At 35.8% G+C, this 26,707-nt stretch overlaps 1 protein-coding gene across 1 annotated transcript in view; it reads left to right on the forward strand.

Annotated features, from left to right (window-relative positions):
- The window catches only part of APELA (apelin receptor early endogenous ligand), a 40,174-nt gene extending 22,353 nt beyond the window's left edge, over positions 1 to 17,821 (forward strand). The window contains exon 3 of the mRNA XM_012552128.3: positions 15,800 to 17,821. The gene's annotated coding sequence lies outside the window, so the exon portion shown is untranslated. The remainder of the gene's footprint in view (positions 1 to 15,799) is intronic.
- Positions 17,822 to 26,707: the final 8,886 nt, after the last annotated feature.

Genomic DNA, 26,707 nt, shown 5'->3' on the forward strand with positions numbered 1-26,707 from the left:
GTCCAGATTGTTGAAGCCATCCATTATTCTATGTCATCCCTCCAATATAAGCTTTGGGATCTCTTCCTAAACTCTTAATCTGCTTCTGCCTTTTTTTCACCCACTGCTCCAATAAAGGCAATGTGGTACAGTACATTGGAGTGTTCCATCTAATTGCCTCCGAGGCAATATAGTACATTACATGAGAATGTCTGGGGATCTCAAGTCAAATCCCAATTCAATTATTTTCTAGCCTCAGGTTCCTCATCTATAAAATGAGGGGCTTGGGCTAGGTGATCGTTTGACATCCATTCCAGTTCTTATCTTTGTTTACCTTCAAATTCCATAGCCAATCATTTCCAGATTCACGTCCATCCCTTTCTTTTTACTCATACAAGTAACTCTTAATTCAGGCTCTCAAAATTTCTTGCCTAGACAGCGCAACAGTGTCTTAATTGTAAGACCCTTCCTTCTGCAATTCATCTACCAAAGCTACTAAAGTAGTTATGATGTATAAAAACTTTGAGACACTAGTTGCTGGGTAATTCATTTTATTAATCATACTAGCATATAATTAATAAAAAGGGATCAGTGACACTCTTAGATGCCAAAGACCCCTCATTCAACACTTTTTTCCTTAACTTAATCAACTTATTTCCTTAAAAGAATGGGTATTCCTGAAGATGGCAATAAACTCTGATTAGTTAACAATAATGAGAAGAAATATTATAATGAAAGGTGGGCTTATTCTAATGAGGGGACTGGGGAGGGGATTTTATTTCCTTGGGCAATCTAGACAAAGGATCTATCCCCTACACAGAATTCACCTTAGATTATATTCCTTGTAACATTTTCTAGTTGGGTGGAGCAATAATTGCACCTAGATAAGATAGATAAGACATTTTGGGAAATGTCAGGGATCTCCCCAATAATTTATTATTTAATAATATTTCATCATACTTCTGAAGCACAGATCTAATCAGGTCATTCCCCTGATTATGAAACTCCAGTGGCTCCCTTTTGTTTCTAGGAAAATATTAATAATAAATATTAAACTTAAAAGTATGTGAAACAAAACTCTTGATACAAATTTGGGTTCTTTTTTGGTATTTTTTTCCATTTACTCCTTGAAAAACTTCTGGAATAGATGTTGTTTTTTGAGTCATTTGAATATTCAGTATGTCTGACTCAAAATGACAAAAAGCTATATGGGATTTTTTTTTTTTTTTGACAGGGATACTTTTCCTTCTCTAGTATGTTCCCATTTTTCACAGATGGGGGGCTGAGACAAAAAGGGTTAAGTGACTTGCCCAGAGTCATACAACTAGAAAATGTCCAAGGTCAAATTTGAACTCAGGAAATCTACCAGACTGCAAATCCGACTCTTGATCCGCTGTGCCACCTAGTGGTCTATCAATGTATGGACATCTTTTTTTTTTCCACCAATATAAATTTTGCAGACCTTAATCTACACTATTACATTTGATTATTTTTTTAATTAAAGATTTGTATTTTCAAAACATTCATAGATAAATTTCAACATTCACCCTTGCAAAATCTTGTGTGCCCAAATTTTTTCCCTCCCTTCTGTCCACCCCCTCCCCAGATGGCTAGTAATCCAATATATGTTAAATATGTGCAATTCTTCTATACATATTTCCACATTTATCATGCTACACAAGAAAAATGAGATCAAAAAAGAAAAAATGAGAAAGAAAACAAAAACTGCATTTGATTATTACAAAGATTCTCCATATATTGGCCCCATTTCAAAGATTTAATTTTTTAAACACCCTGAGTCTGAGGGGTCAATTAATGTGGAGTTTGAGTCCAGGTCTCTCCTGATTCCAAATCTAGCAGTCTTTTTCATCATATCACAATGCTTCTAGCCTTTTTATGTTCTCCTCTAGGATGAGGTCAACTTTCACTTTGTGCATACATAAGTGCTGCTTAATGCTGAAAAAAACAGCAGCAGAGCACACTTTCTGCAGGTTACTAAAAAATTTGCTTTTTCTCTACTCTTCCTTAAAACCAGGCTCTCAATCCTTCGTCTTCTTCTTAATTAGATCTCTCAGCTGATTGCTGGAACCTCTTTCACTAGGGTGTCTTGAGTAAGGCTTAATTTATTTAGGGTCAGTTTTCATCCTTTTCCCCAGAAAGATTGAGGCTGACTTTTTCATCTGCCTTGAACTGGTGGTTATCATAATCTGGTCATGTTCTAATGAAAACAAAAACATTCACAAGTAGAAATCAAATGTTCTAATTAGGTTCAACTGCCTTGCTTACAGCTGAGTTCCAGATAGTCCCTTGTATTTCCATGACTATTTGGCTCTCTAATATGTACTTTTCTATATATTTTATGTAGAGATATAGATATATTACTTATACATGTATGTGCATATACATATATCTGCACATTACACACAAATTTATAAAAACATGGATGTGTTACATAGAGTATACATGGAGCATACTATACACAAACTTATAAAAACATATTGATATGTTATATAGAGTATGGATAAATTATACTATACACAAATATATGTATATATTATATGGACATAGATGGAGCAAATGCAGTGGTTCCATGGATTTTCCTTGACATTTCCAGCCTAACATCTTGTTAAGAACTAAGCGTCAGGTACTGTATTAAGTGCTGGGGACAAGGGGGAAGTGGGGAGAGAACCCTGCCCTCAAAGAGCTTACAATTGGGAAAAGTAAATTGAAAAGGTTCGAGAGAGGGAAGGGGACATGGTTGTAGGGACATGGAGGAGAAGTAGCAGAGTAGTGTAGGCAGGTTAGAAAAGGGAGGTTTCAAAACTGAGCTCTCTTTAAATGGAGGTTTTGGAATTCATAGCCCCATCCTCCAATCAGAGAGGCAGAAGGTATCATATAGAGTGTGTGTGTGTTTTATATATATAGAGAGACAGACAGACAGACAGACAGAGAGTGCTAGGTTGATTCATGGTAACAAAAAGTCACAGAAGTCATTTTGGATAGATTCTTATATTAATGTTAAAATGAGAATTTATTCAATAATTCTTAGAATTGCCAGTTCCCAATAAATATCTCTCATTCTCTGTTACAAAATCACATATTTATTTAGCTTTAGCTCTCCAAGAAACATATAGATTGGACAGAAGGTAGAGCACTGCTCTGGGAACCAAAAAGACTAAGTTCAAATCCAGCCTCAGACATTTATAATTTGTGTGACCCTGGGCAAGTCACTTAGCCCTATTTGCCTCAGTTTCCTCATCTATAAAATGATCTGGAAAAGGACATGGCAAACCACTCCGGTAACTTTGACAAGAAGGCCCCAAATGGGTCACCAGTAGACAAAGATAACTGAAAATGACTGAGTAACAATCACAAAAGTTTCCCCAAATTCCTACTGATGACTGCTAAAGAATATTCTGGGAATACTGACTTTTCAATGGATCTGAGAAGCTTCAGTCTCCTTTACAATAACTCTCCATTACTCAAATCACAAATCAGAAGGAACAAATGCTTTATCGATTTTTGATTGAGCAGATATGGTTATCATAAACATACTAGTGACCCCCATTTTAATTCAATAAACTTAGGTCTTTCTATAAAACAAGACCATATCTTAAAGTGATATAAGATCCCTTCATCGCCTCAAAAAGAAACTTCTAAAATACATTCCTAGATTATGTCATTTATTCTAATGTCATCCTTCTACAAGCCTTCTTGCATTGGGAGACTTAGAATCATTAAATCTATCACTAGTCATTTTAAAAATCTGCGTTTCCTAATACATTACCCAAAAGCTTTCCCAGATGCTCCCTCTAGTGGTAAATGAGGAAAGCTTGGAACACTGAGAATCACTTGAACTACAAAAACCCCACTAATCATCATAAGTCAACCACCTAATGATTTGTATGATCTTGTAGCATTTAGACCTAGAAGGGACCCTTAAAGATTTCTTAAAATTTTTAATTATTTTATCAAGGATCCTTTCTCAGAATGTTTTGAAATACATAAAATATACAGGATCATCAAGAAAACCAAAGGCCAGTGAATATTAAGATGTAATTTTTTTATCTCATTCAAATTCATTACAACTCCCCCTCCAAATCCACCTACAGATCTCCAGGCTAATAAGCCCTTGATTTAGTCCCCATCTTTTGTTTTATATACAAGGAATCTCTTTGGTCATGAATTGATCATGAATCTGGAACCCTCAGGAGTACGAAACTAATAACAAATATTAATAAAGCCTCTCACACTCTGCAAAGCATTTCACATATATTTTATTTGAGCCTCACAACATCATTATGAGAGATAGGTGCAGTTCTCATCATTTTCTCATCATTTTTCAAGTAAGGAAACTGATAGATAATTTGCTCAGGGTCCCATAGCTAGTAAATATCTAGTCCTTTATTCACGAGTAACAAGGTAATTCACACTTATACAACTGTCAATCAATCGCAGTTTTAAAGGTGCAGGAGATTTTATATTTTATTTTTTTATTTAATAGCCTTTTATTTACAGGTTATATGCATGGGTAACTTTACAGCATTAACAATTGCCAAAACTCTTGTTCCAGTTTTTCACCTCTTACCCCCCACCCCCTCCCCCAGATGGCAGGATGACCAGTAGATGTTAAATATATTAAAATATAAATTAGATATACAATAAGTATACATGACCAAACCGTTATTTTGCTGTACAAAAAGAATCAGACTCTGAAATATTGTACAATTAGCTTGTGAAGGAAATCAAAAATGCAGGTGGGCAAAAATATAGGGATTGGGAATTCTATGTAATGGTTCATAGTCATCTCCCAGAGTTTTTTCTCTGGGCGTAGCTGGTTCAGTTCATTACTGCTCCATTGGAAATGATTTGGTTGATCTCCTTGCTGAGGATGGCCAGGTCCATCAGAACTGGTCATCATATAGTATTGTTGTTTAAGTATATAATGATCTCCTGGTCGGTGCAGGAGATTTTAAAGGTTATCTACTCCAGACTTTGTTTTACACTTGAGGTAGTAATAAAATAAGATCCAAACCCAGTTCCTGTAACTTCAAATCCAGCACGGCTTCCTTTGTATTACAGCTAGCAAGTAAGTGAGGAGGGATCCTTGGATTTTGCATCAGAAGGAGTTGAGTTCAAATCTTCCTGTGTTTATTAGCTGTATGACTGGAGGCAAGTGACAACCACTGTGTGCTTCAGTTTCCTCATCAGTTAAATAAGATGTTTTAGGTGGTGCAGGAGATAGAGCACTAGCCCTGAAGTCAGGAGGACCTGAGTTCAAATTTAACCTCAGACACTTAACACTTATTAGCTGTGTGACCTTGGGCAAGTCACTTAATCCCAAGGCTTCTGGCTCCTCTGTCCAGAGACACATTCCACAGAAAAGAAATGCAGGAGAAAGGAAGTTAAGCAACACATCAACTAATTCTGATAGAATATGTGATTTTTAAAAATGTAATTTAGTTTTTCAATTAATAGCCATTTTTTTTTCTTTCCTAACTCTCTATGGGGGGGAGAAAGAAAAATTAAAATCTTTATAGCCCATTTGCATAGTAAAGCAAAATAAATTCCTTTATTGATCATGTCCAAAAATATGTTACACTCTGCACCCCGAGTCCAATTCCTCTCTAGTAGGTGGGTAGAATAATGATCCCTTCTGTTTTATCTCCTTCATTTCAGTAAGTCTTCCCCTTCTACCTGACCCAGAGAGTCAACCATCTTTTTTTTAAAGGAAAAAAGATGAGTAGGAGGAAAGGGTCAAGATAAAAACTCTTCAATGAAAAGAAATTGAGGCACGAAATTCCATGCATCATTTTTATTGATAAGACTAAAAATTACGAGTAAGAGGACAGTGGCCCCTCAGTGAACAAAGACATACTTTAAAATCAGAGCAACTTTTCCTGTAGTTTGATGATTATATAAGATTCAGTAACAAAAACTAAACTAAGATTGTGATTAGTTCATAATTATCTTGACTAACAAAACTGGGGAAAGGATGTTCAGAATCCATAGTAGCAAGGAAAACACAGCCTTGAACATCTTCTGGAAGGTTCCTAGCCAGATATCCTCCCTTCATCAGAGAGATCCACTGCTAGAATAAACATTTCCAGAACAGGTTGAATTATCCTCCATCCATCTTCTTTATCTCCCTCAAGACACAGATCTAGTCTCAATTGTATACACAGTCTCCCAATAAAGCCTCCTACATACTTTTCTACCAAGGCTTATACAAAATAAATCTACATCTAAGTCCTAGGATTTAGTTATAGTGATTACTAAAACTTTTCACTATTAATCAATCAGTAATCAATAATCAATTAATCCCCATCTCTATAAAGTATGAAAAGAGAGAATTTTCTCATCTGTTCTTTGGTGCTACCTTGAATCTTGCAATTACATAATACTCAGTTTAGTTAATTTTTTTTCCTTCTATTCACATGTTGTAATTGCATATATAAACATTGCATATATTTTCCTGGTTCTGCTCACTTTACTCTGCATCAATACAAGTCTTCCCATGTACCTATGAATGTCTGATAATCATTGTTTCCTATTGCTTTCCACATTAATTTGTTTCCACATTAATATTCCATTACATTTATGTACCACAATCTGTTTAGCCATTTCCCAATTAATGAGCATCAATTTAGTTTCCAATTCTTTGCTACCACCAAAAAAAAGTTATTATGAACATTTCCTTCTACCTCTGCCCTCTCAAATCAACTTAAAATATATCTTATAGATACCTAGTTATATTTTGTCCCCCCATTAGAATAGCATTTGTAAAAAAGCCAAGTCTCAGATTTCATTTTTCTTTGGAATATCCATCATTCTTTCTCTATATCTATCTCACTGCCTCCCACATGAACATGGAGACAGAAATGATGGCAAGAAGGAAGGTATACAGCAACTTGCATTTGAAAATTGTGTATCTCCTCTTTCCTCCTGCCGCTGTGGCTTTGAGGTGACCCACTCAGGAAATCTAGCTGCATCCAGCCTGCACCAAACAAGATCCCACAAGCAAGCAGAATTCTGGCTTTTCCAAAAGAGGGAAAGATCTGCCTCTCTTAAACCAGTGTCCAGCATCCCTGTCAATAGTAGGACATACATATAATATTATGCAGGAAAAGACCATTCAACAACTGGGACAGAACCATAACTTCCTAGAAATTCAGTTCTACAAAAGATGCTTTAAGTGATGACTGAGGTTGCTACTCTAAATAGCTGTGTAATAATGGCCCAACGAAGGAAGAAAGGACCAACAAAGATTTTAATCTAGTAATCTGTCTTTGTATTATTTTTATTAGGGGAAGGAAATTTAAGAGGCAGGGGTAGGGAAATAGAATAGGAAAAGATAAAAGTCTTCCCTAATTGTAAAAGGCTACAGCACCCATGGGGCAATTAAGTGGCAAATGGATAAAGCACTGAGCATGGAATCAGGAAGACTCCTCTGTCTGAGTTCCAGTCTCAGAATATTTATTAGTTATATGACACTGGACAAGTCATATAATCCCTATTTGCCTCAATTCCCCATCTGTTAAAAAAAGGGGTGGGGGGGTGGGAGAGTGGACATAGTGAAGAAAGAAATGGCAGCCTTTTTCCTTTCCCAGTTTTATACTTGCTAGCTGCAAGATCCTGGACAAGTCACTTAACCTTATTTGCCTTAGTTTCCAAAAAAGAAAAAAAAAAAAAAAGGAAAAGGAAAAGAACATGGCAAATCATTCCAGTTTCTTTGCAAAGAAAACTGGGTTACAAAGAGTCAAGACATGAGTGAACAACAAAAACAAACCATACTCCAAGTACCTTGCTTAATATGAATTATTAGAACTGGAAGGTGCTTTAAAACACCTAATTCAAACACTTTATTTTACAGACACTTTGATTAATGCAATCTGAGACAACACAATACTTTATAAAAACTCCCTGGAGCTGTGAGAATATGGAGAAGTCATTTAACTTTTCTGGGTCTCAGCTTGATCAATTAATTACATAAAGGAAATTGAACTAGATGGTCTCCAAGCTTCCTTTCAATTCTTCATCCATGATTCTAGTAAAAGTTAATAAATTCCTATTAATGGGACATTAATGTGCCAATATTTAATCCCACAGGCAAATAATTGTTCTCACTAATACTAATTTCTAATAAATATATTTGAAAAGACTAAGATTAAACCATTTAGAATATTACTATGCTAGGAATCAGAAGACCTAACTCCTACTCTAGGTACTGACACTGGGAATATTACTTAATTTTTCTGATCTTTAGTTTCTTCATTTGCAAAAGAGGAATAATGCTACCTACTCCAACTGTTTCATAGAAGGTAAAAATCAATTAAAAAAAAAAAAAAGCAGTACCTACAGAGTACATTGAAAATTATAATTATAAAAAAGAAAATTATAATTATATACAAATGGATGCATCATTATTATCAAAGCAAATATTATTAAAAATTGCTAATTATTGGTGAGAAATTTTTGGTTATACCATTTAATTGGTCTAAATAACTTAAATGTCAGTATTAAACAGATTATTGAATTAATAATATAGCTCTTACCAAGAATAGCTTTTTTCTGTAAATGATTTTAAAAAGTGCTTTCTTCTTTTGAACTAATTCTAAATTGAGAAATCCTTTGGGAATTTTATCAAAAAGGTAGAAAAATTCATCTTTTATTCAAGAAAAAAAAAGATAAAGACTAAATTAATTCCATAAGTTATTACTGAGTTTTTTATAGACGTGGCTGAAATTGTCTATTTCGTTTGCCCTATAATAAGAACAATCACAATTAAAACTGGAAAGCTGTAATGCTCTGTGACAAAAGCTTTACATAAATTTACATAAATTATACCATAGATAGAGCCTTGGGCTTACAGTCAGGTAGAGTGAGATTCAAATCTTTTTTTCAAGCACTTATTAGTTGTGGAACTCACAGCAAATCACTTCACTTCTCTCAGTCTCAGTTTTTTCATCTGTAAAAGGTAATAGTTGGACTTGGATAATCAAAGTCATCTTATAGTATCATCCCTCTTATGGTTTTATAATTACTTATACTGAGTTTTAAGATATGCAAAGCATTTGACATGTTATCTTACTTGAACTCCTCTGTGAGGTGGGTAATTCTATTAACTCCATTTTATAGATGAGTAAACTGAGAGTCCTAAGGATACAGAGCTAGTGACTGAAGCACAATTTGAACTCAGTTCTTCATGATGCTAAATCTGGTCCTCCATTAGTCAATCAGTCAACAAGCTTTTAAGAACTTCAGAGGCCCTTACTCAATACCAATGGATACAAATAAAAGTAGAAAGAAATATAGACTATCCTCAAAGAACTTACAGTATAAATGGGGAGAGATTATATATAAAAGGAAACTGAAAAGGTGGGGAGTCGAGATTCTAGGAAAAATCAGGCAGCTAAGAAAACAGCTAAATGGAGCAGTAAGTACAATGTTAGTTAGACCTATAGTCATGAAGATTCATCTTCCTAAGTTCAAATCCAGACTCAGACACTAGCTGTGCAACTCTGGACAAGTCACTTAATGATGTTTGCCTCAGTTTCCTCATCTGTAAAATAAGCTGGAGAAGTAAATAGCAAGCTACTACAGTATCTCTGCCAAGAAAACCCCAAATGAGGTCATAAAAAGTCAGATATAACTGAAAAATTACTCCATAGCAACATATATAAAGAAGTTTTTTTTTTTTTTTTTTTTAACAAAACTAAAAATCTTATTCATATATTTATAACTGGAAGGAACTTTAGAGGTCATATAATACAATTCTTCCATTTAAAGACAAGGAAAATTAAACCCAGAGATGTTAAGTCATTTTCTATAATTTATTGCATTTTTCTGGCTAATGAACTGAACAATGATTTGATTCCATTAAATCAATTCTACTCTTGTCTTTCAGAATTGGCTAAGATACCAGAGCTGGGTATATCATAAGTAACTGCATTTTTTTAAAATGTAGGTAAAAATAAAATATGTAAAATCATAAGGGAAGCCAATTATATAAAAGTAAAATTATCAGAATATTTAAAAACCAAGCTCAGAAACCAGGTAGCAAAGGAAACGAATACTCTTTTGGTTAATTTTTCAACACTGACCGTTGCAGCCTTTTCCCTTCCTTCCCTCCACCCCCTTCCCTAGTTAGCAGGCAGATTCATACATGTTAAAATATGTCGTAAATACAATATATGCATACATATTTATACAGTTCTCTTGTTGCACAAGAAAAATCGGATTTCGAAATGTAAAAATAACCTGGGAAGAAAAACAAAAATGCAAGCAAACACCAATAGAAAGAGTGCAAATGCTATGTTGTAGTCTACACTCATTTGCCAGTGTTCTTTCACTGGCTATAGCTGGTTCTGTTCATCACTGATCAATTGGAACTGAATTGGATCCTCTCATTGCCAAAGATAGCCAGGGAAGGAATACTCGTAGAAGATTAGTGTCCAGAGAGGAAGTAGGGCCACTGGGGAGGATGTGAAAGATAGAAGAAACACTCAGATTTCTGGCAAGGCCAACAAAAAAAAAGCTAAAGAGGGTTAAAAGTATGGCTGGTTTATACTTAAAATAATAAGCCAGGGAGCACAGTCACTCACCATGAAGAAAAGGCTAAAAGTTTCTAAGACCTGAACCAACAACTCTCATGTATCCTTATCAAATTTTAGTATCCCAGCTAAAAACCTTAGGCATGTTTTTAGTCAAGACTAGCTTTATGAGTAATGACGATGATAATTATAATTATAATAATAGGACAGTGCTTCAAAGTTCTTAAAAACACTTTTACGTTTACCATCCCTTTTGATCCTCACAACAATCCTGTGAGAAAGGCAGAGTAAGTATTATTTTCATTTCCAAGAAGAGAAAAAGGACTATCAGAGAAGTACCAATAGTTACATAGCTAACTGTCAAAGCTACTCTGGAACCAGAATCCATCCTTTTTGACTCTCTCCTACTCCATTCTCTGCTATCCCAGAGACTGTAGAACCTGAAAGTTTTCAGAATCTTTGAGCTAATCTTCCCAAGAAGGAACAGGCTGTCAACAAGTTTTTCCTTCTCCATTCTCCATTTCTTCCCAATTCAGCTTCTCGCCAGATTCATCATTCTTGTCCAGGAATCTTTTCAACCTTTCAGTTGCTCACAGAGGCGAGTTCAAATTCTTTAACCTGTTCTTCCAGGGCCTCCAGGATGTCCACGCCAATTATCTTTCAAGTCTTATTTTTAGGGACTTTTGGTACTTACCTTCCAAACTGCATAATTCTCTACCCACCTCCTTCCTTCTCCCTCTTCAATTAATGAATTCTTATTTATTATTTTTTGGAATTCGTATTCTTTGGAGTTTGCATAACACCAATTACTGGCCATTATCACCAGCTCTCAGTCCTCATCGCTGCCTCCAGATTTTCCTGATACCTCAGTACCATCTTCTACATACAAGAAATCTTTCCCATTTCTCTTTAAACCTAGTGTCCTCCCTCTGAGATTAATCCCAATTTGTCCTTTACAAAGTTGTTTGCATATTGTTTCTATTATTAGACTGAGTTTTTAGACTGATTTCTCCCTTATTTGCATCCTCAGCAGTTCCCCATGAAGTCTTCAGTACCTCCAGTCACTAACTTCTCTTCACTACTTTATATCCTCTCTCCCACCCAAACTTCATATTTCTTTATTTGTACTTCTGTGATTGAGGTATTTATTGTACATTGTTTCAATGTGCATATTATAAACTATAGTTTAGGTGCTGTGACATCTGGAACCATGATTTATTTTAATTTCATATCCCCTTTCTTAGATATTTAATAAATGCAGAGTTCTGGCACATAGTAAGCATTATATAAATGTTGACTATCATTGTTATTATCATCATCAAATGTCAGGTCCTATACAAGCAGGTTCCTGCTGAATTGGTCTTAAAGACCAATGACATCACAAGGGCAATGTCTTGACTTGTGAGTGAATTGGATTTAAATGAGGCAGAGCTGTGCAAAATTATCAGCCTCACTCTCTCTTCTGGTGGAAGACAAAAGTCAAGAGGACCATCGATGACCCAGGATGCAGTGTCCTCAGTCTTTCTAAATTAAGGATTTTCCCAGGTCTCTTCCCTGGGACCACTCCAGGTTATTAGATCAAAAGCCCTGGGCTCAAATCCTGGCTCTGCCACTGGTTTTTAGTGTGATCATGGGCAAATCACTTAACTTTTCTGAGAGCGTTTTCTCAATTGTTAAAAAAAAAAAAGGGGGGGGTGCAGAATGAGAGGGGCACAGGGAGACTTGATGGCCTTGGAAGTCCCTTTTTGATTTACTTTGTCTTTTCTTCACCTAGCCACTGTATTAGTTCATGCCCTTTTTAATTTAGGCCTGTAACATTACTAATAGTCTCATAATCAGTCTACTTGCTTTAAATTTTTCCCCTTCTCCAACCTCTCCTCCAACAGATACAGAACTTCTCTGAATACAAAATCTACTTGACATTCAGAGTCTTCAAAATATTGCTAGCACATCACTTTCCATATTAATTTATTCCATACATTCTGTGTTTCTGTCAAGGTAGTAAAACAAAGTCCTTGGAACTCCACATATACAGGCTAGCCTCCATTCCTGGGACCACATGCCCTTCTACTGGTTTCAAGGTTCAGACTCCAACTTGAAGGCTCAGAGTCTCGGGAAGATGTCTTGTGTGGGCTGTAGTTGTACCATTTCCTTTGACTACCCAGGAGGTTGTAAATTCTTCAGGTAGGGATTAGGGAGGTTTGTATTTATTTAAATATGTATAGGCAAATAAATGGAGCTGTACTCTCCTAGAACTGGCTCTTCCTTCCAGCAATGGAGATAACTCATTCATCTCTGCTTATCCTGTGCAAATCTTGTCCTTCCATGTCCTCCCAATGAATTTAGCAAGTCCAGGACTGGAGACCTTCCCCACTTTATGCAGACATTCCGAGGCTCCCTACCATTAGAGCAATGTGACTCTCCAGGTATGGATGCTTAATTGCTGAAGTGAATTGATAAGGGTTTGGGCAGGAGACTCAGGACTTCAAAAAAAAAAAATCAGTCATTCCCAAAGGCTTATATTTCATGGCTGGTACACTTATCTAACAGATGGCCTTCTAACTGTGATGGAAAATGGGCTTCTTGACTTGGGAGAGGAGTCAGGAAGGTGGTAAAGAGCAGTGATGGAGATTAGGAGAAGGGTTTTTTAGGGGAAAGTACTACACGACAGACTGCTTCCAAGGTGGTGCTCCATGTCACACTCTGCTCCCCAAACTCCAGTGACTCCTGAGTTATCTAGGACCTTAGGACCCATCAAATCCAAACCCTTCCATTTTAAAGAAAAGGAAACTGAGACCAGGAGAATTTAAATGAATTCAGGTTACACAGGTAGTAAATGGCAGAGCTGGAATTCAAATCCAAGTACTAAACTTTAATTTGAGAGATGTTTTCAGTCTACTATATTGATTAAATACAAACTTTCCTGGTTGGCAATTAAAACCTTTCTCTTCCGGCTCCTATCTACTTTTCCCATATCCTAACACTTTATTCCTCTCTATTACACTCTGTTTTTTTGATTGTTTTGTTCTATCCAAATTAACTGGCTGCTATTCACACAGGAGAATCTATGTCTAGTCTGAGTCCCTTTGCCCTTGCTGATCTCTAGTCTAAAATGCCCACTTTCCTCACATCTGTTTCTTAGAAGCCCAAATAAACTTTTTTTTTTTTTTTTTTTGCTGAGGCAGTTGGAATTAAGTGAGTTGCCCTGGGTCACACAGCTGGAAAGTGTTATGTATTAGGAGGCTGAATTTGAAAACTTCAGAGCTGGTTCTCTATCCACTGTGCCTTCAAGTTGCGCCCTAACAAGCATTCTTCAAAAATCTCAGCTGAATATATTAGATCTTTCCTGATTTCCTTTCCCCCATAATTTTGTATTTTGTATTGATTTACTTGGGATGTATAGGATGTTTGGGGAGGACCAGGCCCTCTGACGTGAGGGCTTGCAGAGAAAGGGATGCTCATCTACCAATAGTGTTCACCTGGCACTCAATTTTCATTTGTAGCTCCAAGAAGCTATAGGATGTACAATGACCAGTTTGAAAAACGATGGGCTAAACTAGTTTGAGGGTAACCAACAGCTGTCAAACCTGTCAGTGAGTTAGGGGGACATCTATCCCAAACATGTGAAGACTTTCACTGATTTAAGTATTTATGATTTGAGTATAAGAACAATTTGTTCCAGTAAAGATGGTTCCAGCAGGTGGTGCTGGGAAGTGCTTAGAGCTTGGTCAGCCGTCTAAGAAGTCAGGGTCATCCACAGCATCCCCATCATCCTGTCACTGAACTTTGATGACTCTGGAAGAGAAAGGAGGGCTGACGACTTTTCTGCTTCTCTTAAATCCAGTTTACTTGCAAGTCATTGGAGATGGAGGACAAAACCATCTGGGTGCCTATTTTTTCTCAGATGAAATGTATTTCAGCTTCTTATCTTTGTGTTTAAAATGATATTTGGCACATGGCAGCTTTTTAATAAATGTTTGTTGTTCTTGGTAGTAGCTGTACCCATCTCATAAATGATTTTTTCCCTATCAACTGAAAACTGAAAAATATTCATTCCTAAAGGAGTTTGTGAAAGTCTTCTCTGAATAGTCTGCTCTCCACTCTTGGAATGCTTTACCTACTTAATTGAGATAGATGGAATGGAGGCTCCACCACTGGTTATCTATTTGCCTAATTGAAATCAAACATGATAAACAAACTGAAGACTCATTACAAGGATATTTGCTTTCACTGCAAATACTCCACCTCATTAGGACAATAAGGAACCCAGATACTAACTGAGGTTGCTCAAACAAACTTTAGTAATCTGGTCCTCTAATTAAAAGGAAAACAATATTGGTATCAGCATTTTGATATGTAGTAAGGGTAGAGAAATATAATGGAAAGTTAACAATTGAGCCTTAGGCAAATAATTAATTTGTTTAGTCTTAAACCCATATGTTTTTTTCACAGTCTGTGGATTCAACATATCACCAAAAAGAGTCACAATTACTAATGTAATCAATATAAAGACAAAAAACAAACTCTAGAATTGCATCTGAGACTTCTTCAAAACTGCTTTTCAGCATATATTCTTGGGGGGAAGAGGACGAGTGTGTTCTTATTTCTATGGCAAAAATATATTTGAAGGTTAAAACTGTTTCTAGTTTAGGCTGTCTAGGTATGTGGGCTAACTTCTCTTATGTCACTTTAATATGTCTGCTCTCAGTTTCTCCTTGTCATTTGTCATCCATTGTAAAATGAATGAGATGATGTCTTTGGAAGTGATTTCCAACCATTGTTATTATAATTTTTAACATTAACATAAAACATTCCCAAGATTCTCATATAATACTGTTGTTGTATCTCTTGAGGAAAAAATAAAACCAAAAAGTGATTATAAATTGGGAAGTGCTTTAAATGATTTTATCCAGAATTATCTATATAGGTTGGGGGAAGGAGGAAAGAGAGATGGGGAAAAGGAAAAGTAAGCCATTTATGTGCCTTGGAAAGGAAAAGATCAAAATGACAATGATTGACCTACAGATTTTTTGTAATAGCTGCATTACTCATTATCTCCAGAATTCTTCAGCTAGTATGTTGGAAAACACCATTCTAAGAATGATTTCAGTTAATATCATTAAAATGGACTGCATAAAGTGACTTCAAAAAAACTTGAACTCCGTCTCTGTTTTTACAGTTTAGATTTATTTTTTTAAAGAATATATGGAAATTGGCAAACTAGATAATACATCTAATTATGTGTTTCTCTTCCTTTTGTCTCAAAGAAGCCATTTCTAGTATACCTGAACTACCAGGAAATGAGGAAGAGGGAATGAAGCAAAGAGACCTACTCAAGAAAACCTCATTCTTACAACATTGGGATCTGTGTAGAGTCCTCCTACAGAAAGGAATCATCTGAAATCATCCAAGGACGATTATTTGTGAGCATCATGGGGGTCTGCAGTATCTGGTTTTACTTCCAGGGAAAAAACAAGGATTCAAAAGACTGTCTCTTAATGAACTGCCAATATATCAAGCCAGTCAATTTATGTTTCTGCAAATTAGGATGTTTATAAGTTTAAAAGAGGAAAAAAAAAACTTTTCATAAATTGTAGTGGTGTTATTAGAGTGGAAAATCCTAGATTTCTGTGTGAATTTATGCATCCAAACCAAACAAGCTATAAGAATTTTAAACTATTGTTTCTAACTCCAGGAATACTAACTATAGTTTTGAAATTTAAAAATTACTTAAGCTATATTTGTTTGATCACAGGGGGAAAAAAACAAAACTCCAGTATAGATCTTTCAGCTGTTTTTTTACAATCAAATTTTACCAACCTGACTGTAGAAATAAAATAGAAAACACTGAATCCAATGGCAGTGTCCAGACAACTCTTAAAAGCAGGAAATTATTTCATAGTTGACATTTTAAACAAATGAGTCTTGATGTTTTAGTCAATATTGGTCACTTAAAAATTTCAAAAGCATATTATAATATATAAATTGAAAAATATAAAATCCTTCTAATGAAGATTATTTTAAAGGAAAAAGTTGTTCATTTCTGAAATGTTTTAGCATCAAGAAATTCTGAGAAATAAAGATCTAAATTTCTGAAGCATGATTCCTAGTAGATTTCTGCTTGACAGATATAAATTATAAAGAGTAATTCTTAAGACAATAGTTATCTTGAAAGTGCCATCCAGCTCTGTTTGTTTCCCAGGTTGCCCATTTAAGAAAACTTATTTAAAATACAATTACACTAGTCTGTTCTTAAATAGACTAATTTATGTATCATTTAAAAAAAAACAAAAAACTTTTTCTCTTTGTACTTTAATTTCCTGGTGATGCATCAATCGTTTCAGAAGCACATTCCCCTCAAAAGAAAGGATGGTGATATAAAATGAATAATCAAAATTCCTATTTTTCAGGGAATTTAAAATCCCATAGGGGAAGGTCAAAAACAAATATCCAGTTACAATGAAAGCACAATGAAATAAATGCTGTACAATAGAATAAATATGAAAAATTACTGGTGAAGTAAGATGGTTCAGTTCTGGGAGGGGAAGAAAAAGAGGAGAATAGAAGAAAAGAAAATATATCATCTTTGGAAATTTTGAGTTCATTATATATTTGTATTGGGATTAAATGATTTTCATTATCTGACTAGAAATTAGCTTCAAGAATTCATAAACAATTTCCATATTGAAAATAGAGGGCTTGAACTCCTGGTTTTACACTGTAATCCTTGGTAGAATAAGGAAGACACTAGGAATCTCCAAATGTTTTTAATAAAAAAAGAAAAACATTTAAGACTCACACATAGGAGGATTTTACATTGGAAACTTTATGGAACCACTTTGGAATACTGTTCAAATTGTCTTATTAGGTACAAAGATTTTAAATAAGGCAGAGTAAAATAAAAAACATAAGCCAAAGGATTTTAAGAAATAATGTTCCTTTGAAAATTAGGCTATCGAAATAAAAATTCTAGATTTTTCAATGAATTTTAGGTCCTTACTAAAAATGCATCTAAATAACTACATGTTTCTATCTTATATTTATGATTATATAATATGTATTTGTCTGTATATTTTGTAAAAAGAAAAAACCTTATGCACTTCAAATATATCTCATTTAATAACATTTTTAAATGTTCTATTTTATTTTTTCATTAGACTCTATTAATAGAAAAAATCAAAATCTGTTTCTAAGTTACCTGATATATGGAAAATTAAAAAAAAAAACATGCTTCTTTTGTTTTTCATGTTTTTGTGAAGCTTAAATAAAATAAAACCCATTTGCTACAAGTCCTCTTTTTCCCTACTCTATTTCAAAATCCCTTGACATGCCATACATTTCCTTTCCCCCAATTTCTTTTATTTGCTTTAATTACTTTAAAGTAATTCACATTACTTTATGAATCATCTTGGGAGAGAAAAATCAGAACAAAAGGGGAAAAACCATGGAGAGAAAAAAAAAAACAAACAGAAAAAAGAAGTGAACATAACATGTATTGATTTACATTCAATTTCTGTAATTCTTTTTCTGGTTGCAGATGGTGTTTCTATGTAAAGATTTTGGGGATTTATACCAGGAATACAGAGCTGGTTCGATATCAGGAAAACTCTTGCCATACATAGTTAACTATATTAATAACAAAACTAACAAAAATCATATGATAATCTCAGATTTGTAACAGGCTTTTGATAAGCTACAGCATCCATTCCTGAAAAACACTAGAGAGCATTTTCCTTAAAATAATTATCAGTATCTATCTAAAGCCCTCCCTCCCTCCACCCCCTCCCCCAAATGGCAAGCAGTCCTATACATGTTTTTTTTTTTTTTTTTTTTTTTTATTTAATAGCCTTTTATTTACAGGATTTATACATGGGTAACTTTACAGCATTAACAATTGCCAAACCTCTTGTTCCAATTTTTCACCTCTTACCCCCCCCCCTCCCCTAGATGTCAGGATGACCAGTAGATGTTAAATATATTAAAATATAACTTAGATACACAATAAGTATACATGACCAAAACATTATTTTGCTGTACAAAAAGAATCAGACTCTGAATTATTGTACAATTAGCTTGTGAAGTCCTATACATGTTAAATATGTCACAATATATCCTAGATACAATATATGTATGCATAACCGAACAGTTTTCTTGTTGCACAGGGAGAATTGGATTCAGAAGGTTAAAAATAACCCAGGAAGAAAAACAAAAATGCAAACAGTTTACGTTCATTTCCCAGTGTTCTTTCTTTGGGTGTAGCTGCTTCTGTCCATCATTGATCAATTGAAACTGAGTTAGATCTTCTCTTTGTCAAAGAAATCCACTTCCATCAGAATACATTCTCATACAGTATCGTTGTTGAAATATTTAATGATCTCCTGGTTCTGCTCATTTCACTCAGCATCAGTTCATGCAAGTCTTGCCAATCCTCTCTATATTCATCCTGCTGGTCATTTCTTACAGAACAATAATATTCCATAATATTCATATACAATTTACTCAACCATTCTCTAATTGATGGGCATCCATTTATTTTCCAGTTTCTGGCCACTACAAACAGGGCTGGCACAAACATTTTGGCACACACAGGTCCCTTTCCCTTCTTTAGTATCTCTTTGGGGTATAAGCCCAGGAGAAACACTGCTGGATCAAAGGGTATGCAGAGTTTGATAACTTTTGGGGCATAGTTCCAGATTGCTCTCCAGAATGGTTGTGATCCTATCCTTTTGTGTCTCTTCTGGTTGTTTGAAAATTAGAAAGGGGAGATGGTTGTGGGCACAATATTTCCCTATCTATTGTCTCAGAAATGTGTCTAAGTCCTTCCAAGATTAAAAAATCCTTCAGGAGTTTTCTCATTCTCTGGAGCTATCTTCTTTCACTTTTCCTCCTATTCACAGTTTATTTCCTTTAAAAAAAAATAAATGCAAGATGACTTGTGAGGGATGGCAAGATACTGGTAGCTAGCAAATGCAATGGATAAAATTTGGGTTCTGAATTCAGATTCATTCAGCCTCAAACACTTACCAGCTATATAATCCTAGTCTGTTTTGGTTTCTTCATCTGTAAAATGAGCTGAAGAAAATGGTCAAACATTCCAGTATCTGTCAAGAAAACCCCAAATGGGATCAGGAAGAGTAGGACAAGAGTGAGCAATATAAAGGGGAGAAATATCAGTAGGAAGGGATTAGGAAAATCTTAATTTAACTGACTTTCAGAAAAGCTAGAGATTCTAAGAAGCAGAGGAGAGAAGGGTGTTTGGGGATCAGCTTTGTACATAGGCTTGGAGGTAGACACTGGAATATCATTCATGGAGAAAAGCAAGGCTGTTTGTTTGGCTGGGCCATAGAGTGCATAAAGTGCAGTAAATCATGGGAAGCATGGGAAAGGCAGGCTGAAGCACATAATCCCCGAGTAAGGACCTTTCTCTCTAAATATGTAGACAAAGGAAAAAAGGAATAGCAAAACAATCTAGCACTCAAACTTTAATATGGAAATAACCCCTCTTTAAATACAAAATTGGAAGGGATTTCTGGGTCCCCCTTCCTTGCTGCCCCTTGAAACTTCCATAATTATCCCTATATTTATGCACACCTGCATTTTTGATTTCCTTCACAAGCTAATTGTACAATAATTCAGAGTCTGATTCTTTTTGTACAGCAAAATAACGTTTTGGTCATGTATACTTATTGTGTATCTAAGTTATATTTTAATATATTTAACATCTACTGGTCATCCTGCCATTTGGGGGAGGGGGTGGGGGGGGTAAGAGGTGAAAAATTGGAACAAGAGGTTTGGCAATTGTTAATGTTGTAAAGTTACCCATGTATATATCCTGTAAATAAAAGGCTATTAAATAAAAAAAAAATAAAATAAAAAATAAAAAAATAAAAAAAAAAAAGAAACTTCCATAATTAATAAATTTCCCTTGATTTTTTAGCCTTCTTCCTTTCATGTCCTTCCATCCTCAGGCATTCACAAAATAAGTATTTTCTTTAGATCCCCCCTAAATTCCAAATTATTTTTTCCACATGCAATTTTTCCACCATCTCTTGATTCTTCAAATATTTGCAGATATATATAGCTATCATATCTTCAAGTCTCCCTCAGACACTTACTAGTTGTGTGACTGTGGACAAGAAACTTTACTCTGTTTGCCTCAGTTTCCACATCTGTAAAATGAGATGGAGAAGAAAATTGCAAACCACTCCAGTTTCTTTGCTAAGAAAACACTAATGGAATCACAAAAAGTCAAAAAAAAAAGAAAAAAACTGAACAACAACATAGTATTGAGGTGGGAGAGAATAAGAGTAGGTGGGAAGTTCAATGACTTTGTATTTATTTTCTTTTCACTGAATTTCCTATTAAAAGTTCTTTTTGAGAAAGTCCAGCCTTGTCCCCATTAAGTCAAATGGAAATCAAGTTTTCCACACAACAGGAATACATGGGGACAGGGGAGAGGGAGTCCAGGAGTAGGTTTCCCGGTGGAAAACCAGGATGGTAGAGAAGACACTAAGCAGTCCTCGATTTGTACTCTGGGAAGAGTTGATGGCTTGAGACAATCAAGGATTGAAAACCCAGGAGCAAAGAAATAGATTATTGTATATATTGAGTTAAATTCCAAAAACACTTATTAAATTGTCATTAAATTGTCTAGCTTGGGACTGAGAAGAGTCCTATGTCAAGACTACTTTACATGACCTTAAGCAAAACTCACAGGGGGTATTAATATGTCTTTGTTCCCCTTCCTTCCATTTTCCCATTCCTCAAAGTTAGGGTTCTCCTTCTCCCCAGGATATCCTTACTTCCCTTCTCCCCTTGAGGAGAGAGCACTATCTTAAACTTTGCCCCTGAAAGTGAAGCTAGCTTTTTCTTTAAAAATTTTGAAGCCATCCTGACGATTGTTGACCCAGGCTGTAGACACCACTTTTGGGTTGGCTTGGTACAAAGCTGCCAGGAGTAGCTTGGAGGAATTCTCTGAAGCTTGTCTAGGGGATCAAGATGGGCAACCCGGGCCAGGGAAAGTTATTCAGTTATCAGGTATTCTCAGTGCCAATCCTTAGTGAATTTCTTCCAGCCCAAGCTAAATAAATGTCCTTTTGTTAATTGTTCAGTGACCAAGGAGTGGCTCATTTTGTTCCAATATGAAATCTAAATTATCAGGTGACTGGCCTAAGGCAGGCCCAATGGAGAACAACAGATCTAGTTTCTCTTCAGTTTTTAGTAGCAAAATTCCTCAAAAAGGCCATCTACATTACACTCACTCACTCTCTTCTCCCCTTATAATCTAGCTCCCATCTTCACCATTCCACAGAAATTGCTCTCTCCAAAGTTATTAATTGTCACCAGATCTAATCATGGCCTTTTCTCAATCCCATTCTCTTGGATGCTGGTAGTCTTTTGACACTGTTGATTACTTTCTCCTTAATAATCTCCTCTTGCTAGGTTTCCTAGACACTACTTTTTCCTGAAGCTGGATCCTTCTCCAGATTATACCTTTTAACCATAGTTGTCACTCAAGAGTTATTACCTGTGTCCTCTTTTCTCCCTCTACCCTACTTCACTTACTGACTTTCATTCCCCAGCATTTACCATCTCTACACTAAATGATTCTTAAATCTACCTCTCCTGCCCCAATCTCTCAACTCTCAATCTTTAATCTCACATCAGCCTTTCAGAAATCTCAAACTGGATGTCTAATAGACATTAAACTCAGTATATACAAAATGGAACATCCTTTTTCCGTCTAAACCTTCTGTCCCTTAGCTTCTTTATCACTCCAAGTCCTCAGCTTTGTAAGGAAGATAAGGAGTCATTCCTAACTTCCCATCTCTCACCCCTAATCCCCCATATACAAGCTATTGTTCAGGCTAGATCATTTTACCTTTCCAATCTCTCTCAATTTAGCTTCCTACTGTTATGCCACAGTTCCTTTTATTGTCCTGACTTGGTTTACCTAAATTGTCCTGCCTCAGTTTCCTGAATTGTTCTGCCTCAGTTTATAATTGTTCTGCTCAATCTTATGAAACCTCCCCTCCCTCTTAATCAGAATATTTGATAAAGATAAAAGATCTTATATTTTATAATATCAAGATGCCTCCCCTCCATCTCCAGAGGCTCACCCCACCCTGTCAGAGTCCCATTCCCACTCTCAGCACCCTGCCTCAGTCTACCCCCTGAGTCTGAGCCATGTGTATATAGATCATTGAGAACTCACCTTGTTGCTGGATTTTTGGAGTCGATAGTCTCATTCAGCCCTGGGACCAAACCATGGATCCATTTAGTCCTGCAGTCCCTACCCAAAAGACCTAAAAAGGCAAATCCTTATCCCTTTTAAATTGAAATATTGATTATGGACTGCTAGGTGGGTCAATGAATGGATAGGGCGTTGGATTAGAAATCAGGATGATTTATCTTCTTGTCCAAATCCAACTTCAGACACTTAACTAGCTGTGTGACCTTGGGCAAGTCATGAAACCCTGTTTGCCTCAGTTTTTTTGTGAAATGAGCTAAAAAAGGATATGGAAAACCAACCCAGTATCTTTGCCAAGAAAAGTCCAAATGGAAAGAGAGATATGACTGAACCAAAAAAAAAAAAAAAATTCCAAATCAAAGCTTATCGCCTGGTAAGGTTATCAGAAAGAACTATCAAGCACACTTAATATGTTTATTTTACAGTCATTTGAAACCAAAATCTCCTAGAGGAATTTATGTTCTCCACCAAGGAATTTGTGTGGCAGTCAATGTGGCTCCCCTCACAATCCCTGGGTCTCTTTTGAATTAAGCCTTTTCCTGCTCCAACTCCCTATGGCCTCCAAAGACTATCATTATCTACATTTTACAATTAAAGAAACTGAGGCTGATAGAGATCAAGTGGATTGTGAAGCTAGTAAGTAAATTTCTCCCTTTTAAATAAATTATTAAATACTCTCTAATCTCTATTTTGCCTCAGTATCTCTGGCATTACACTACTCAATAAACTTCAGTGACATTATCATTTCCAGGAGTTACTGTTTCAGTCTTCTACTTTACTCCCTAATACTTCCATGTGGCACAGGCCTCCTGGCTGTCCCAGTCTCAGAACAAAATGCTCCATCTTTCAACTTAGGGCATTTTCTTAGGGTGTCTCCTGTGCCTGGAAGACTCTCCTATATTGGGACCTTTATTTTTCTGTTTGTTTTTTGTTTTTTATTAAAGTTTTTTATTTTCAAAACATATGCATGGATAATTCTTCAACATTCACTCTTGCAAAACTTTGTGTTCCAATTTCCCCCTTTCCCCCACTCCCTCCCTTAGATGGCAAATAGTCCAATATATGTTAAACCCAATATATGCATACATATTTGTACAATTATCTTGCTGCATAAGAAAAAAATCAAATAAAAAAAAACCAAGAAAGAAAATAAAATGCAAGCAAATAACAACAAAAAGAGTGAAAATGCTTTTATGAATGTTGGGACCTTTAATCCCAAATAAATCCTGTCTGCTACAGCAAGCTTCCTCTAACACTTTTTTTTTGTGGATGTTGTCATACCTCCATTAGATTGTAAGCAAATCATTTGATAAAGTGCTCCTGTGTGAAGGAGATGAACAAATCTGTATTCTGTAAATTTTAGAGAAACATCTGCTTGCCAAATAAAGTGACTTCTGATTTTGAGGAGGCCCTGAATGGTGGGTGTGGTGTGCAGAGAGAAACTGAAGAACTGATAAAAATGATTCCCTGGGGCAGCCAGAACAAGGCTCTGATAATCAAGCTCAATTTAGTTCCCTGATCCCACCCCCAGGAGGTAATCCAGTCACAAATCCAAATTACATCAAGTTCCAGAGGTTAAATTCTTCCTCCTTCTGGTTGGGGGATCATTTGGCGACAAACCCCGCATCATAGATCAGCAATGAAAATACCGATTATTATTTTTATGCAGAATTATGTTTTCTCAAATCTCAGCATTAACCTCTCCCAATCTTTGGTCTCACATGGCCAGCTGCTTACTAGACATCTCCAACTGGATGCTCCTTAGTCATCTTGAATTCAACAATCTAAAGCTGAGCTTCTAGTCAAGGGTACCACCATCTTCCTAGTCAGCCATTCTCAGAATCTAGAAGTCATCCTCTACTCTCACCACCCAAATCATTACAATGGGCAGACGTTATTCAAAATCTTCTTGAAACACTTACTAGCTTCACAATCCACTTGATCTCTATCAGCCTCAGTTTCTTTAATTGTAAAATGTAGATAATGATAGTCTTTGGAGGCCATAGGGAGTTGGAGCAGGAAAAGGCTTAATTCAAAAGAGACCCAGGGATTGTGAGGGGAGCCACATTGACTGGCACACAAATTCCTCGGTGGAGAACATAAATTCCTCTAGGAGATTTTGGTTTCAAATGACTGTAAAATAAACATATTAAGTGTGCTTGATAGTTCTTTCTGATAACCTTACCAGGCGATAAGCTTTGATTTGGAATTTTTTTTTTTTTTTTTTTTTTTTTTTTTGGTTCAGTCATATCTCTCTTTCCATTTGGACTTTTCTTGGCAAAGATACTGGGTTGGTTTTCCATATCCTTTTTTAGCTCATTTCACAAAAAAACTGAGGCAAACAGGGTTACATGACTTGCCCAAGGTCACACAGCTAGTTAAGTGTCTGAAGTTGGATTTGGACAAGAAGATAAATCATCCTGATTTCTAATCCAACGCCCTATCCATTCATTGACCCACCTAGCAGTCCATAATCAATATTTCAATTTAAAAGGGATAAGGATTTGCCTTTTTAGGTCTTCTGGGTAGGGAAGACTTTAATCCATTTAATTATAATCTGAATTGGCCGCCCCCCACCCCTTTTTAAACAGGAAAACAAAAGACCAAATACTTTTGTAGATTCCCACTCCCAAGCCTTAGGTGTCTCTCCTCCCCTCCCATTCTTGGTCACATCTAGGGTTCTTGTTTTGTTTTGGTAATGTAAGTCTTTTGTCCCTCATCCAATTGTCAAAGATCCTGCAAATCCACTTTATCTGCAAAAGGTAGATCTGGAAACTAACAAAGCTTCTGAACTAAGGTTCACTTCACCTTCCACTAGCATTAAGTAGGTGTTAGACCTTGAGCTCAATCTGCAGTCCCTGGCTGGCCCTGAAGGAACTTGCATTCTAATCCAAGGGAAAGTCCATCAATCCTTTTTACACACATCCTAAATGGCTAAACTTTGCCTAAAATATGACCCAGAGATTTCACTGCTTGATCCAAAAAAAATCACTGCCAAAAATAAAGACCCTGTACACACAAAAATATTTTATAATATCACTTTTGAGGATAGCAGGTATTCAGAATGAGAAATAGTTCTTAACTTCTGGTACATGAATACTATTGTACTCTATAATGAAGCATGGAAAGACATGCTGTATATAAACTGCTGCAAAGTGACGAAAACAAGATGCATGTAAGAAAGTCTATGGAAAGACTAAAAATACCAAACAACTAGAAGGGAAAGTGACAAAAAAAATTTGGCTCCAAAGAAGGGATCTAAGAAGACACTTTGAGGTTGGCGGTCCAAAGGAGTAGAAAAGAGAATTCAGATTTTTTAAAAGACTTATTAAAAATAAATAAATTAGGGGCAGCTAGATGGATAGAGGACCAGCCCTGAAGTCAGGAGGACCAGAATTCAAATGTAGCCTCAGACACTTAACATTTCCTAGTAGTGTGATCCTGGGCAAGTCACTTAACCCCAATTGCCTCCGCATAAATAAATAAACTGAATTTTTTAAAAAGAGGGATGTAGTATCTCAGATAACCTGTGAATAATTTAATCAATCAATCAACTAGCCTAGAGCTAAATTCTTAGGGATAAAAATTGAAAAGCATGAAACTACTGGGAAGAAATTCATATTCTAATGGCATATGAGCATGTACAGAATAAATAAGTAGCACATCTAGCATAAATCAATAGTAAATACAAGTTCTTTCAAGAAGTCACTAATAGGTGGGGGAGGTGGTCAAGAAAGACTTAGTGCAGCTGTTTTTTTAAAGATGGAGAATGATTCTATGCAGCGGTGAGAAAAAGGCAATCCCAGCTCGGAGAAAGAGGATGGAAAAATAGGAGAAATCCAGATTGTAAAGGGCTGTATAAATCCAAAGAACCAAGAGAACCAAAGGCATTTACCAACCAGACTGATGAGGTCAGATAAGCAAA

This window comes from Sarcophilus harrisii, chromosome 6 (genome assembly GCF_902635505.1).
Source record: "Sarcophilus harrisii chromosome 6, mSarHar1.11, whole genome shotgun sequence".
In the NCBI taxonomy this organism is placed as follows: Eukaryota; Metazoa; Chordata; class Mammalia; order Dasyuromorphia; family Dasyuridae; genus Sarcophilus; species Sarcophilus harrisii.